Source organism: Vicugna pacos, chromosome 5 (assembly GCF_048564905.1).
Source record: "Vicugna pacos chromosome 5, VicPac4, whole genome shotgun sequence".
Taxonomy (NCBI): domain Eukaryota; kingdom Metazoa; phylum Chordata; class Mammalia; order Artiodactyla; family Camelidae; genus Vicugna; species Vicugna pacos.
In genome coordinates this window covers 43,359,884-43,375,035 of record NC_132991.1, presented here as the reverse complement: position 1 = coordinate 43,375,035, position 15,152 = coordinate 43,359,884, and the positions used below count along the sequence as shown (strand labels likewise).

The 15,152-nt window shown below is 40.7% G+C and overlaps 1 protein-coding gene across 7 annotated transcripts in view; it reads right to left on the bottom strand.

The window, feature by feature from the left end:
* MYO3B (myosin IIIB) overlaps positions 1 to 15,152 on the bottom strand; it is a 427,394-nt gene that overhangs the window by 343,635 nt on the left and 68,607 nt on the right. For 6 of the 7 annotated variants that reach the window (XR_012072650.1, XM_072961116.1, XM_072961114.1 and 3 more), the window contains exon 1: positions 13,013 to 13,175. The exons of the other annotated variant lie outside the window; for it this stretch is intronic. The gene's annotated coding sequence lies outside the window, so the exon portion shown is untranslated. Of the gene's footprint in view, positions 1 to 13,012; positions 13,176 to 15,152 lie in introns of those variants that run through there. 7 annotated transcript variants of the gene reach the window in all.

Below are 15,152 nucleotides of genomic sequence, written 5' to 3'. Positions count from 1 at the left end.
AGGATTGAATGCCTGTAGACATCCTTAGGAATTTTGGTTTCAGTTATCAGCAGAGGACACACTTTTAAAAATAAGCTGAAATAGTCCATGGCTAGGTTTTGTCAAACATTACATCATAGAGATTTTGATTCCACACATTTCTAGCATCACAAAAAGGAAGTTAGGCATTATGAATCCTGATGGAAAAACACACCACTACCTAAGAAAAAGTGACGCCAAAAAACTTAAACCTGAATCTGACCAAGCTTCTAGATTACCAATTTATAGGAATGACACAGGTCAGAGCAACATGCTAGACAACACCGTGGGTGCACAATACACAAAATCCAGACCAAGGAAGAAACCCTCAAAGACAAATGACCCAACTTCTTCAAAAAAAATTTTTTTAATAAAAATAAATAAGTTGAAAGGGTAACCTGGATTAAAAGAGGCTTCAGATACACACCAAATGTGAAATGAAGTCTGGATTCACAGAAAAGCTAAAAAAAATAAGTTATGAGATAATTAGAACACTGACTATTTGATGATATTAAAGAAGTTATGTTTTAGTTGCAATAATTGTATTTGTGATTGTATTTTTAGTCCTCATCTTTTAACAATAATACATCCTGAAATATTTACAGGTACAACAGGACACTGTCTGGAAAAATATGAGTGGAAAAAGTAAGGGGCATAACATGACACAAGACTGACCATAGAGGATTCTTATTGAAGTTAAGTACATGGGGGTTCATATTATGTTCTGTTTACTTTTGTATGTTTTTAAATTTCCTATTACAGAAATTATTAAAAAGTTTTTAAAAACTCTGTGTAATTAATATACGTCAGTGCACATCCTGGCATTCATATACCTGGTCAATCCCACCCCTCCCCGAATTGTTTTCCCACCACCAGGTTGGGTGATATTCTAAGAAAGTCTCAAAGTCTCACATGGGCTAGTACTTTACTCATGTAAGAAATCGTAAACCACTAATATAAGGCCGAAAACAACCAAAAAAACACCCTGGCATTTGATTCACTTGTATTGTCAGAAAGTCACCTTCCCAATCCACCTCTAGGTGACTGAAGCACAATCAGTCCCCCTTGGTGGCTGATGTCCTGGCCCAAACTGCCACTAAACGCAGAACTGTAGTTAGGAGAAACTAATGAACCGCTGAATGGCACAGGAAAATCAATAGGCAGAAGAAGGCGACCTTGCCTTCTTCTGCCCCTGCAACTTCTGTTCTTTCTTCCTGAAGGAGAAAAAGAGTAAGAATATCAATACACAGACACTGAAATGAACAAAGAGACTCATCACCACAGAGACCTGTAATCTTTTTCATCTGTTACCTGAAAAAGAAACTGCCCAATGTCATGAGGCTGGATCTGCCCAAGGCTAAACACAGTGTCACATAAAGAAGAGAAAAACATCCACTAACTAGCTGGGTGGGTGGTCAGTGAAAGCCTAGAGGGAAAAAAGTGAAGAACAGTCCAAGGTGAGCCTTGGCTTTGACAATAAAGGGAACAAATTTCACATGGTGTCCTTAAAACTGATGTGTTTAGTGAAAAGGGAAAAACGAATCCACAGGAGAAAGGCACTCCTGATAAATTCCCTGCTCATTCACCTGTGTCTTTTTGGAGGCCCTAAGAGCTGATATACCAGAAGGGGCCAAGAGCAAATAGATGAGCTCTGTGCTTCTGGCACTGAAGTGAGCACTAAGCATCCCCACTGTGAAGTGTGGCCATTTCCTCCACGTCCCACTGCTCTGTCCTGGTGCTTTGCCCATCACCTCCTTGGATTAATCAAAACTAGACTTGGTGACTCCAAGGTGACTGTACATCATCTCCTCTTCTTCCAACAATAGGCCATAAATTAGACCAAACTACCATAAAGTTTATTATTTGTGCACTAAGTAGTTATTAAATGCCAATTGTATGCAAGCTCTGGACTAGGTTCTACAAGAAATGAGGAAGAATAAGAAACTTAGCTCTGCTTTTCAGGTTCTAAACTTGTTTAAAAAACCTTTGTGGGGGGATGGGTAACAACTCAGTGGTACAGCATGTGCTTAACATGCATGAGGCTCTGGGTTCAATCTCCAGTACCTCCATTAAGACAAACAAACAAACAAATTAAAAACCTTTCTGACCTCTGGGGTGAGACAGAAGGGTGAAGTCAGGTATCAAGTTTCCCTAAAACTAAGTGAATGTACATTGTTAACAGCAAAAATATTGAAATCGAGCAAACAAAACAAAAAAAAGTATGAGCATTAATCAAACAAAAGAAGGTATATAATTTCATGCCATCATCGTTGAAATAGCATCTGGGGAAAGTGAGAGATGGAAGATCCCAGGAATCACTGCTTGTTCTCAGCCCAGCTCTCTCTCTTCTCTGGGAAGTGTGGTAAATTTTGGAGACAGAGATTGGACAAAATTGTGAGAAACCTCAATAACCCTCCCTATTTAGAGAGAAGTAGACAGAGAGGGTGAATCACCAACAGGGAAATAAGTTCAGGCTCATCACTTACATATTTAGTAAGAATTTATTAAGAATCTGTTTGCCTACATTACTCAAAACTAGGCTTCGTGGGTCATTAAAAGAAGTAAAAGAAACAATCAGGCTCTATTCTAAAACAAGTTACACTTCCAAAGGTATGCAGGAAAAGATGTCTCCTGCCAAGTGGAATAATGCTAGCACAGCATTTTAAACAATATTTTGGAAAGGAGAGCAAAGTCAAATTCCATCAAGCATGATTGTCCCTAATGTCCAACACCCATACATCTGAGGGCAAAGTGAACAGCCCACACAGAAGATTCTTGGTAAAATTACTGAATATCTAGGCAGAGAGAATTTTCAGGTATAGAGGAGACACACACACACGCACATGCACACACACATGCACACGCACACGCACACACACCAAAACAAAATGAAAAGCAAGTAAAACAGAACAAAAACTCTGGCTTCTCTCCATACCAACATTCAATACCCAATAAGGGAAAACATGTCATTTATGCGTACAAAGTTCTCAGGGAGAAAAAAATGTGAACAAATATTTTTATATTTAGCCAAAGTGTTGTTCAAATATAAAGACAACAACAGACATTTTCAGACATACAAGAGCTCAGTGACTCCATGGGTCCTACTTGAAAAAAAGAAAAACAAAAAAAAGATTTGAGTCCCAAACCCAGCAAACCAAGAGATAAATGTGGAGCTCTAGTAAAAAGTCTGACAGGAATAACTGACCCATTTATATTTAGAAATGATGCTAAGCAACAGTATGAAGTACATTTACAGAAGGAAATGGTTATATATTTCAATAATAAAAAATAATAAACCAAATTCAGAGGAAGGCGAGGGGAAGTTTCTTCACTTTCTAAAGATGATAAATCAAGAAATTGAGATTTAAATATACTATTTAAGGTTATAAAGTTAACCAAGTGAAATGACAATAATAACAAAAAGGAGAAAGTATATGTGTTAATTTTCTTACTCATCTCACCAAGTCAATAATCAATAAATTTATAAGCAGAGGTTAAAACCACTATATAAAGTTATAAAAGGAATCTCTAAAAGACCAAAAAAAAGACTATAAATCTTTGACATTATCATTTAAATGTATACCTATATAGACACATACATATACCATAGGAAGAAAAGACAATCCATACGGTAAGAGATGGAAGGGAGCACTAAAAATAGAAAATATAGACAAACAATAAGGTCCTACTGTACAGCACAGGGAAAGATATTCAATAGCTTGTAATAACCTATAATGAAGAAAATACATATAAAACTGAATCACTATTCTGTATACCTAAAACTAACACAACATTGTAAATCAATTATATACTTCAATTTAAAAAAAGAAAATTTTAAAAATAGAAAATAGAATATAAGTTAAGAAGCATTAAGACTGAAAAGATTTATTGTATCAATAAATACAGGATTCTTTGATGAGGTCAAAATACAGAACAAACCAAATCTATAGAAATCCACATTAAAAGAAACTCTCTAAGAATCTCTATGACTCAGAAAGGTTAAAAACAAAAAGGAGATAAAAGATAACAGTCAAATGGTAACAACAACAACAAAAATAATCATAATATTAATATCAGAAAAGAGTAAATTCAAGTCAGAAACTACTAAAGAACACAAAGTGTTATTAGTACATTCGATAATGATAATTGAGCAATTACTATGCATCAGGTACTGTTACAATGACCAAAGTTTAAATTAGTAATGAGCTTATAAGTGGTATAAATCTTTCAGCACCAAAAACAAAGCATTAAAATTCATAACAACATTACCCTCTAGAATCAACAAAACACAATAATAGTAACAGATACTGTCAACCATGACAGAACAAGGAGACAAAATAATAAAAAATATGTATAATATAACCAATACGGTTAACCCAGTAGATACACATCAAAGTGCATACCTAACATAAAACTTCAAGTACTGATGAAATATTTAATTTTAAAAATAAAGAATACATTAGTCCACAAAGTAACATCTCAGTGCATTCCAGGAAAGTGGAATTAGAACAATCTTCCCTGGCCACACTACAATAAAACTAAATATTAATAATAAAAACAAGAAAAAGCCTAGCCATCTGAAAATTTTAAAACTCTCTCAAATCTTGATGCAAAAGAAAAAGTTAAAATTAGAATATATAAAAAAATAGCAATACTAAAGATACTACCTAGCAAAAAACTTAGGAAGCTGGGCTTAAAGTAAAACCTTATAGTTGTGAACATTTTACCAACCAAACTGTAGTAAAAATGAATGAAAAACCATTGTATTCAAAAAGGTAGAGATGGCTCAACAAATGTAATACAAAATCAACCTAAAGAAAGTATAATAAAAAAAAAGCAGAAATTGATGAATTAGAAAACAAAAAAGTAATAAAATACATAATTAAAGGTATAGTTCTCTGGGGAAAAACAAAATAAAACATAATAATTAAACAATTTAGTCAAAAAAAAAGATTATTTCTAACAGAAAACAAGATACAACGTCAAGGTCCATGGTTATGGAGAGATTATATAATAAATCATAATAATTACATAAAATGAAATATCATCTAACCACATGTAAATACTTAAAGAAAGAAGATAAGTTTTGTTTTAAGTAATATGGAAAGAATGCCAAAATACACAATTACATGTTTTCAAAAATACTGAACATTGTGTAAAGGTAACTTTTGTGTAAATAAAAATATTTACATGTACAGCCATTTTATGTACATGTTTATGTGTGTGCATCTCTCTCTCTCTCTATCTTTACATATTTCCCAGAAGGCTATAAAACTCAAACTTTAGGGAGAAGTACTAAGAGTCAGAGAGGCTGGGAAAGAGAGAAATTAATATAATTTTTTAAAACCTTTTATCTTTCCATACTAGTCTTTTTTTTGCTGGTGCATATATTATTTTATTTTAAAAGATAATTCTGTTGAACAAATAAGAAATCTCTACAGAGGAGATTATTCTGGCCCAGATGCATGCTGAATATATGCAGGAACAAAAACCACATGAAGGTGTGGAAGGCCATCTTGGGAAGAAAAAGAAAGCCGAGATAGAAAAAACCAAAAGGACCATGCTTGGGGAGGACTGGCGAGGGGGTGCACTACGAATTCTGTATCCAGGCCCTCTGAGGCCTGCTGAGCTTTGCTGCCTATCCTTCAAAATCCATGAAACTTCCTACTGCATTCTTTTAAAAAAGCTCGCCTTTCCACAAGGCATTTTAGTCCCTAACAGGCTGGTTTTAGTTCCTAACAACCCAAAGGAGCCCGGCCCTCACCCTAACTGAATACCCTGCATTATCCCCTAAATGAATGGCCTGCATTATCCCACAGTGGAAGTACAGCCTTACCTTGCTGAAAATAAAGCAATCTGAAGCTCGTACCCTGTGAACTCCTGTGGTCAGTCATGCCTAGCGAGTATGACTTAAATAGAAACTTGTCCAGCAACATTTTATACTAGTGAGAGAATTCATGATGAAGATTTCCATTCCTGAGTATGTTACTCAGAATATTTTGTCTAAATGTTATAGTATGTTCTATATGAATCACAAATCATAAAAGAATGATTTCAAAGCTAGAGAACAGCTTTTAAAAAGAAATCAGAAAAGTGAACAGTTAAAGTTCAGAGGAAATTCAGTACAAATATTAAATGTAATGAGTAACCAGAGATACAAAAAGGTAAAAAACACAGACTACATAGGCACGAACAAATTAGAGAATAATTCTAAACTAACATATAAACAAGTACACAATACAGTGGCAAAAGCTGCTAAGAGACTAGGTCCATTTGTAGGAACTGGTTTCTTTTTTCTTTTTTTTAATTTCTTTAATCAGTTTTATTGAGGATATATTTACACACACATATAACCGATTTTAAGAATTAGTTCTAACAAATATCTAATCTATATTTATATCCACTCATATAACTGAAACCACAACCAAGATACAGAACATTTCATCATCTCAAAAAGTTCCAACTGACTATACTTCAATAAAAAAAAAAATCACAGATTTAAAAAAAAAAACCTTAGATAGTAAAGAATGTCTTAAATAGCACAGGTAAAGCACTAAACTAAAAAAGAAAAGATCAATAAATATTCAACTTGATTTAAAAAAAAAGTTCCACCATGCCCCTTTACTATAAATTCTTCCAACCCCTACTTTTAGCTTCGGTCAACACCTAATCTACTACATGTTACTCAAGTGAATTTTTGTAAAACACAATCCTTATCATGTCACTTCCTCAATCAAACACTTGTAGGAACTGGTTTCTTCACAAACAACCTATGTGCACAGGGCTAGATGGAACCCACTCAAGTAGAGCTCAGATGTCATCACTTCTAGGAGGGCTTTCCTAATCTTCCCTTTAGAGGTGGCTCTTAATGGTCTCACTGTATCGTGTATTCTTTCCTCACAGTTGTCACATTGTACATCATCTACTGTTTACATGTTGGTCTTCTCCACCAGTGAGCTCCTGGAGAACATAGGCCATGCCTTAATTTTCTCTGCCTCTTCAGCAAATACTTACCATATATATTAAGTGCTCAGTAAATATTTGTTTATTTACAGGATTAAAAATCAGAATTTTAAAATCCAATGAGGTTTTCTTAATTTAAAAAAAAACAGTTGTAGTTTCACAGAACACTAAGAAAATACAGAGAAATAAAATAAGAAAAATACTGCAACACTCATAAAGTCCCATCATCCAAACATAATCTCTCTCAACTGTAAATATCATTGTAGATACAAACATACACATGCACACACACACTCATATATACTCATACAAAGACGTATGGCCATATTTGTTCGTTTGTTTCACAAGGCAGTGGATCTGGTTTTTAGTCCAATCTCCCTATTGAATTGCTATTTCAAAGATCTCTATCAGTCATGAAATTCAAGGCACTTAATCCTCATCCTCCCACCCTCCATGGCATTAGCCCTTAGCTTTCTAAAACACTTCCCCCTTTTCTTTGTTTCCTTCACACCTTACTTTCCTGGTTCCTATTCTGCCTCTCCACCTCCTGGACCAAATTCCATTCTCCCATTAATGTGAACATTTAAACTGAAGTCCTGCCTTCTGTCCTCCACTTGTCTTCCATCTAGCTCATCTACACCCAAGGTTTTAACTACCATGTCTTGGAAGGTGGTGCCATCTTTCCAGCCCTATTTCCATTCTGAGCTCCAGCCCAGGAGTACCAACTGCTTGCCACACATCTCCACTTACATGCACATCCTAATCCTCAGACATAGCATGTATAAAACTAAACTGACCACCTTTGGTTCCCCAAAACCTCTACTCAACTCCTAATGTCCATCAGGGGTCCCACTGTTTTCCTGGTAGCCCAAGCCACTGCCTCAATCTCACATTAGTCAGTCACTAAGCCACGTCCATTCTTTGTTCATTTCTATCCCTCCTTTCTATATCCACCACAGCCACCTCCGTGGATCTCACAAGGGATGGTTACAAAAGCCTCCTAACTTGTCTCCCTTCCTCTGGTCTCCTTTTATTACAAGTCCTCATGAACCTTACAACCAGACACAACATCCAAAACCATCAATTCATTCATGTTATCACCGTGCCTAAACAATCTCTGATGGCTCCCTTTTCCAAAAAAATTAAAGACCAAATTCTTCAAATAGTTAAGAGCTCAGCAACCTAAATGCAGCCTTCCATTCCTTTCCTAAAACTCCTTTCATTTCCTTGTATCAAGCTTATGATGAATTTCAACCTAACCTCTTGCCATTTCCTGAACCATCCTTGGATGTCTGCACCTCGGTAATTCTGTCCATGTGATTTTTACCCCCAAGAGTGCTCATTCCACCATATCCATTCATCAAAAGTCCTGCCAGCCCTTCAAGAGGCAGCTCACATTCCCTAATCCCTCCACAGATAGGCAGCACCTACTCCTCTGAAACTATGTGAGGCTCATATATGATGAGCTACCCAGTGGTGTCCCTCTGTGAATAAACCTCAACTCCCCAATAGGGCCCCAAGCACCTTAAAGACAGGGGCTGTCTGATTCATATGAGTCCCCTCTGTCACTCATCAGACATCTGTGAAACAACAGGTGCCACTGAGTGCAGCTGAACAGAGAGGGCTGAATCTCAGAGTCTCAAAGCAATAACTTAAGTTGACCCTAGAAAAAGCATATGCCTTGGATTAGCAGGGGTTGTGGAAAAGACATTCCAGGGAAAAAAAAATTAGTGGAAGCATTTTGGGCATTTTCAGTAAGAAAGTCCTTCCCCGTTCAGGGCTGTCCTGCACACATCAGGACTGTGCCCCTAGCTCACTGTCTGCCAGAACCCCTTCCACTTTGACAACCAAGGACAGCACCTGGCCCAGCTGCCAGGTGAGAAGGGTTAATGCAAGGTGCTGCAGAGCAAGCTGCGTGAAGCTGGAGAGGGAACTGCTGAACCCTGACAAGATGTGACTGGAGCAAAAGAATTACTTCCTCCGAGGAGGTGAGAGGAACACCCAGCACCATCTATTCTCCAAACCCTTGTGCTGCTGTGGAGGCAATAAAGCAACTGACAGCCACTCCTGCCTTTTCTCTTCCACAGCTTCACTCATGCACACAGTGAAAAGTAGTGAAAACTAAGGTGAAGAGCATGGTCTCCAGCCCTGGATTCCAATGGCAGCTTTTACACTCACTAGCCGTGCTGGAAAGGGGAGACCTGCTTAATCCTCTGCACCTCTGCTTCGTCGTCCGTTAAATGGAAATAATGAAAGTCCCTACCTTTCAGATTTGTGTGGTAGTCCCAGCCAAAAGAAAGCACAACACACAATGTATATTACTTCACCTTGAAAAAACCCACTTTCTAGAAAAGAGAAGACTAGCACCATTACCCTTTTAGTAACCAGTAAAACCTCATCTATCATAGAGAACATTTCCTGAGTAAACACTAGATGCTGGACACCATGCCAGGTGCCATACTGCCACAAGGCAGTAACTATTACTATTTCCACTTTTCAGACAAGAAAACTGAGGTATCAGAAGTTTAAGTAAGTTAAGCTCAGAACCAGGATTTAAATCTTTTTGTTTATCCAACTCTGACACATTGATTTTACCAATATTTAATGAGCATTTACTAAGTGTCTGGCATTGTTCTAGGTGCTGAGGATACAGCAATGGTCAAAACAGGCTACAACCATGCCTTCATGGGGCTTATATGCTAGAAGGGGGAGAGAGACAATCTACACATACATATGTGATGGGTACTGATCAACTGCTTGGAGAAAATAAAGTAGGAAAGGTGGATAGAAAGTTAAGAGTTGTGGTACGCAGGGGAACTGCAATTTTAAATAGCATGACCAGAGAGGTCTCATTGAGCAGGATGCATTGGAGAAATGACAGGAAAGTGAAGAAAGAGTAAAAATCGGGGCAGGGGAATCATTCCAGACAGAGGGTACAGGAAATGCAAAGACCCTGAGGCAGGCGTTTGCCTGGCTTATTCAGAATATAGCAAGAAGCCAGTTCAGCAGCAATAGAATAAGCAAGGGAGAGAAGTAGTAGGTGGAGTCAGAGAGATATGGGTGGGGAAGAGGGAGATAGATTAGTAGGTCTTCATCAGCCCTTGTAAGGTAAGGACGTGGCTTTCACTTAGACAGAAAGCTGTTGGTGGGATTTGAGCAGAAGGGACATGATGTGACATACGTTTTAACAAGTTACTCTTGTGGCCGTGTGGAGATCAGACTGAAGGAGATGTCACTTGGAGGTCCCTTAAGAACAGCCAAAGTTATCACCAAGAACAAAGAAGCAACAATGCCTTCCTCAGCTCTAGCAGGTGTGATCATATGGACTTTTTTTTCCAGAGCAAAGTGTTTGGGAAGCCTCTTTCCACTCTATCTAGGATGTCTTACTGAATGCATAGGTTATAGGGAACTGTCATTCAACTGTACTGTAACTGGAAGCCTTTCTAAAACAGACTGACAGCTTGCACCCGTAGCAGCTGGCTGGAAACTGCTGCATTCTCACTCCTCACTCCTCAGCCAAAGCTGAGTACAGAACTGGTTGGCTAGCCTAAGTATAAGGTATGCCTGCCAGGACTGGAACATTTAGAACATAGTCAAGTGGTAGGACAAAGTCCAAAGAGAGCTAGGCTTACACTTAGCCAGACATTCCACAAAATGCATAGCAACACCTACTCTGAGCACATCATTAGAAGACTTTAAAATGAATCAAATTCAGTCCTGACCTAAGAGGGCAAACTGTTCAGTATGTGAAAGGATAGGATTTGAACACAAGTTACTACACAGCAGTAAATATACACTACACGTGACACACTATCTAGTATCTGGTCACTTGATTATAAGTAACCACACTGCAAAATGGAAAGTGACAAATGTCTCATAAGGAGGGAGATGGTCCATCCAGCCTAGAGGATCCGGGGGTGGCATTTGACTTGAGCCTTAAAGAGGAAGCTGCAGCCAGAGACACACAGATAGACAGAAGGTGTGCCAGGCAGAAGGAGCAGATGGAGAGACTGGAAAATGGAGGACTCAGGACAGGAGCCATGGTTGGGAGAGTTTGAGAAGAGACCAGCAACTCTCATAAAAATCTTCCAGCAACATATTTTAAATGGTTGAGAAACACCAGTAGAGAGAAGTTAAAACCTCCCCATGTGAAGCAGTTTTCCTTATTATTCTCTCTCATACAATCCTGTTTATTGCCTCTACAGCACTAATGGTCATAGATACTATTGACGTACCTGTTTACTTACCAGGATACGAGCTCCATTAAGTTACTGACTTATAAAATGGGGTTAAAACTGGGGCTAAATACCACCGAGCAGGTGAGGCAGAAGAGGGTTAAAGAAAAGTCTGGAATTTCTTCTTCAAAAGAAGTGTTGTGAGGAGGCTCCAGGTGAGAGTCTGGAGAGAATGGTCAGGATTTGAACCACCTCGTCAGCGAGCTAAAAGCAAGTGTTCCCAAGTGGCCTCTAGGCAGCATGGTCGCCCTGTCCATAGAACTGCACCTTGTGGGGCAGCTGGGGCCAGCTCATCGTCACTCAGCCTGGAGAACGGGTCTGAGCTGCAGGGACCCTGTGCTCAGAGTGGCAGGCAAAGATAATGAGTATGCGCCAAACATTTTTTTAAAAGACTTATAGAAAAATCAGACAAAAGTCATAGTTTTCATGGGCTAGTTAAAAAGTCATTTGTCACTTAGGCCTCTAACTTTTGCAAAATGGCTGCTGTAGATGAAAAAGTTTCATTTAGCAACCTAAAAATATATTTCATTTGTGGAAGCGACCATACTTTACAAAAACCATGAGTAAATGAAAAAACATTAATAAGCAGAACACATTGTAAAATCCTTGCTTTCACTTACAGAAATAATTCTATTTTTCTGTGGTGAAATCTTTCGCTCTGAGGCAAAAAGTCACTGCTATGAACTAAATGTGTCCACCCAGAATTCATATGTGGAAGCCCTAATCCCCAATGTGATGGTATTTGGAGGTGGGGCCTCTGGGAGGTGAGCAGGTCTAAGAGTGGACCCTTCATGCATACATGGGGTTAGTGTCCTTACAAAAGACTCTACAGAGAGATGATCACTCTCGCCCTGCCATGTGAAGACACAACAAGAAGTCCAAACCAAGAAGTGGGCTCTCAACAGAACCCAACCATGCTGGTACCCTGACCTTAGACTTCCCAGCCTCCAGAAACTGAGAGAAATAAATTTCTGCTTTTAAGCTATCCAGTCAATGGTATTCTGTTAAAGCAGCCTGAACAGACCAACATAGTCACCAAGCTATATCACAGATCAAACTAGAAAACCATCTGATTTCATCATTGAGGGCTATATACTGAAGGGAAGGAAATCTTTAAAATTTACAAGATTTATCCTAACAAGTTCTAAATCACTTCATTAGTATGTAACTAATAAATAAGCACTTTTTATTAACAATCAATGTCCAGTTAGCATTATTCTAAAAATATATTCCTGAATCCAGATACCTGTCACCACTGCCACCAGAGCCACCACAGCCCCTAAGGAACCTTCTGGGCAAATTAGAGAAAGGACTCCTTATCACCTCCGTTAGGCAGACACTTCCAACAGGACACTACATGCAGCCCCGCTACCTCCTCCTCCAGGGTCCAAGTCACCCGGTCCCCTACCCAGACCACAGTCACGGCCTCCCCTCCTGTCCCGGCTTCTGTTCTTGCCCGGTTCCCAGCAGTCAGTTCCCCACACAGCTACAAACAAGATCTTTTTAAAAGTTACACAAAATGTCACTGCACTTAGAACAGGATCCCACCTTCTCCCACTACGGCCCACAAGGCCTCTCACTGCCTGGGGCCTTCTCGAACTCTCGTCACTGGCGTGCCGCCCCCGCCACCTCATCACCTCGCTGAACCCGCCACGTCGTCACCTGGCTGTCCCCACGGCACCCGGAGCTCGCCCCCCTGAGAGGGGTCCCGGGCGGCTCCCCCAGCGGAAAGCACCCCCCACTCCACCCCCGAGAGGCAACGCGGCAACCTTCCCATCACCCAGGGCCCTGCTTGCCTAGCTCATCCTCAGAAGAAGCTTCTGGAACTATCCGGTTTATTGCGGTTCCCCAGGGGTGAGAAGCAGTGTGCGGGACGGGCCGGGGTCCGGGGACGATTCACGCTCAGAGGGACAGAGGACAGAGTTGGCACAGGTGTGACGAGGAAGATGGCCGCTGCCTTTTGCGGGGACGCCTGAGCGGCGGAGGTGGGCGTGGGGGGGGCACCTCCTGCAGAGCCCAGCGCAGCCGCAGAGAAAGTGAACAACCAGTTCTTTTGCTTTTCAACGGTTGAGTCTTACCTGAGACCTCCGAGGGAGCAGGGGATGACCCGAGGTGGGGGTGGGGGTGCGACAAGGGTGGGAGGGGGCGAGGAGGCGGGAAGAAGCCGGGGTCCTACCCGGAAGGCGCCCCCTCCCGCGCCAGGCGGGCTCGCCGCGACCCGCCCGGGGGCTGCTGAGCGCCTGGGCCCGGCGGCTTCTAGAGAAGGAAAAACCAGGCCTTTCGCATCTGGGGTGGCGGAAAACGCTCTGAACCAAAACCCGGGAGACCAGGTCTGGAGCGGCGGGCTTGACTTCCTGCGATTCTGCCAAATCTCTTAAGCCTCTTCACCTCTTTGTGCCTCAGTTTTCTCATCTGAAAAATGAGACGGTTGAACTAATCACTGTTTTCCAGAGTTTGTTCCAGGAAACACTCACGGTACTGGCTCAAACCCAGAGCTGCTGATACAGAATCTCCAGGGCAGAAGCTGGACACTGGCATTTGACAGAGCTCCCTAGACAATTCCAGTGATTTCTAGGTTTATCTCTAAGTTCCCTTCCCCAATGTTCTATTAATTTTAAACCTTAAAACTGTACAAATGCCGGGGGTAGGGGGCTAGAGTCACGGCATAATTGAATTTATCTAATATCGTTCAAATTGACCTTACCAAATCACAAAGCAGTCACGATGTCACAGTCACTAAGGAACAATACACACCCACAGCTATGACAAATGATTAACTAAGTGATCAGATTTTTCACTTCCTCACCCAACTATGGGGAAATTTATCTTAGCTTTAGCTGCCTTAAACCTGAGTGAAATACATTAAAAGCAACTGCAAATTACTGATGACTAATGCCCTCCAATTTGACCTCAAGCTGAGAAATTCCACGCAGAAATAAAGTGGTTTATAATCCCACAGGTCCGTTCTGTTATAAACTGCAAGTGGCAAACCAGGTGGCTATGAACTATTCTCCGTGTGTGTGTGTGTGTTGTGTGTATGTGCGTGAGAAAAATCAGTGTTCAAGGAGGGTACTTCTACACTCCTTAAATGGGAATTTAACAGTTCAAACAAAAGGCAGATGCTAGTCTTGACAACCCAGGAATCTGGATGGCACCTGACAAGGGCCTGAGGCTAGAATGTCTGTCATCCCCCACCTCCCCCGCACCCTGTCACCTGCCCCCCAGCCAGGGCAGCTGCACCTGCCCTTTGCAGAAAAGCAATCAAGAGCAAGCACATAAGAAAGCTGGAAAGAAAATAACTGCAACTCACATTGATGACCTATTTTCTGAATCCGGCTTGTCTGAGGTTGGATTGTCATCCCGCCCCAAAAAAAAAAAAACAGCCGAACACTTCAGGCCCGGGAAATGGCGTCTTTGAGGAGTGCCTGGGCCAGAATGTATGACACCTTGTCACCAGAGGACTTTCTTCCGACCCAGGTTCCAAGTGGTGTTAGCCTGTCAGGGCTATTGTGGGAGCAGCTAATAAATCTACCAAATCCTTGGGGGCACTTCACTATTAGCCAAGATTAACGTGATGCTAATTGGTAGTGAAACTGATCTAGTTAGCGTCTCCTACCAGCATAAGCAGCAAAATCAAAACCATCCTCCCAGGCTCCAAGTGCACATCATGTAATATTTCCAATGTTGTATTCCCCCAACTTCTGGCTGTAATGCCCCTTCATTCCAGACACTGCACAATCAAACTAATCATCTTTTCCTGAGTCAAGAACTCAGTCGAGGCCTGCACACAGGTTCACTTTACTGAGCTGTAGTTGCACCTGGGGGGAAATGCCATGCAGTTCTGATCTGAATTCCTAAAGAAAGAAAAATGACTGTTCAACAGCATTCACCACCACACTCCGGGCTCTGTGCAGAACCCTGGGCTAAGAGGAGAGG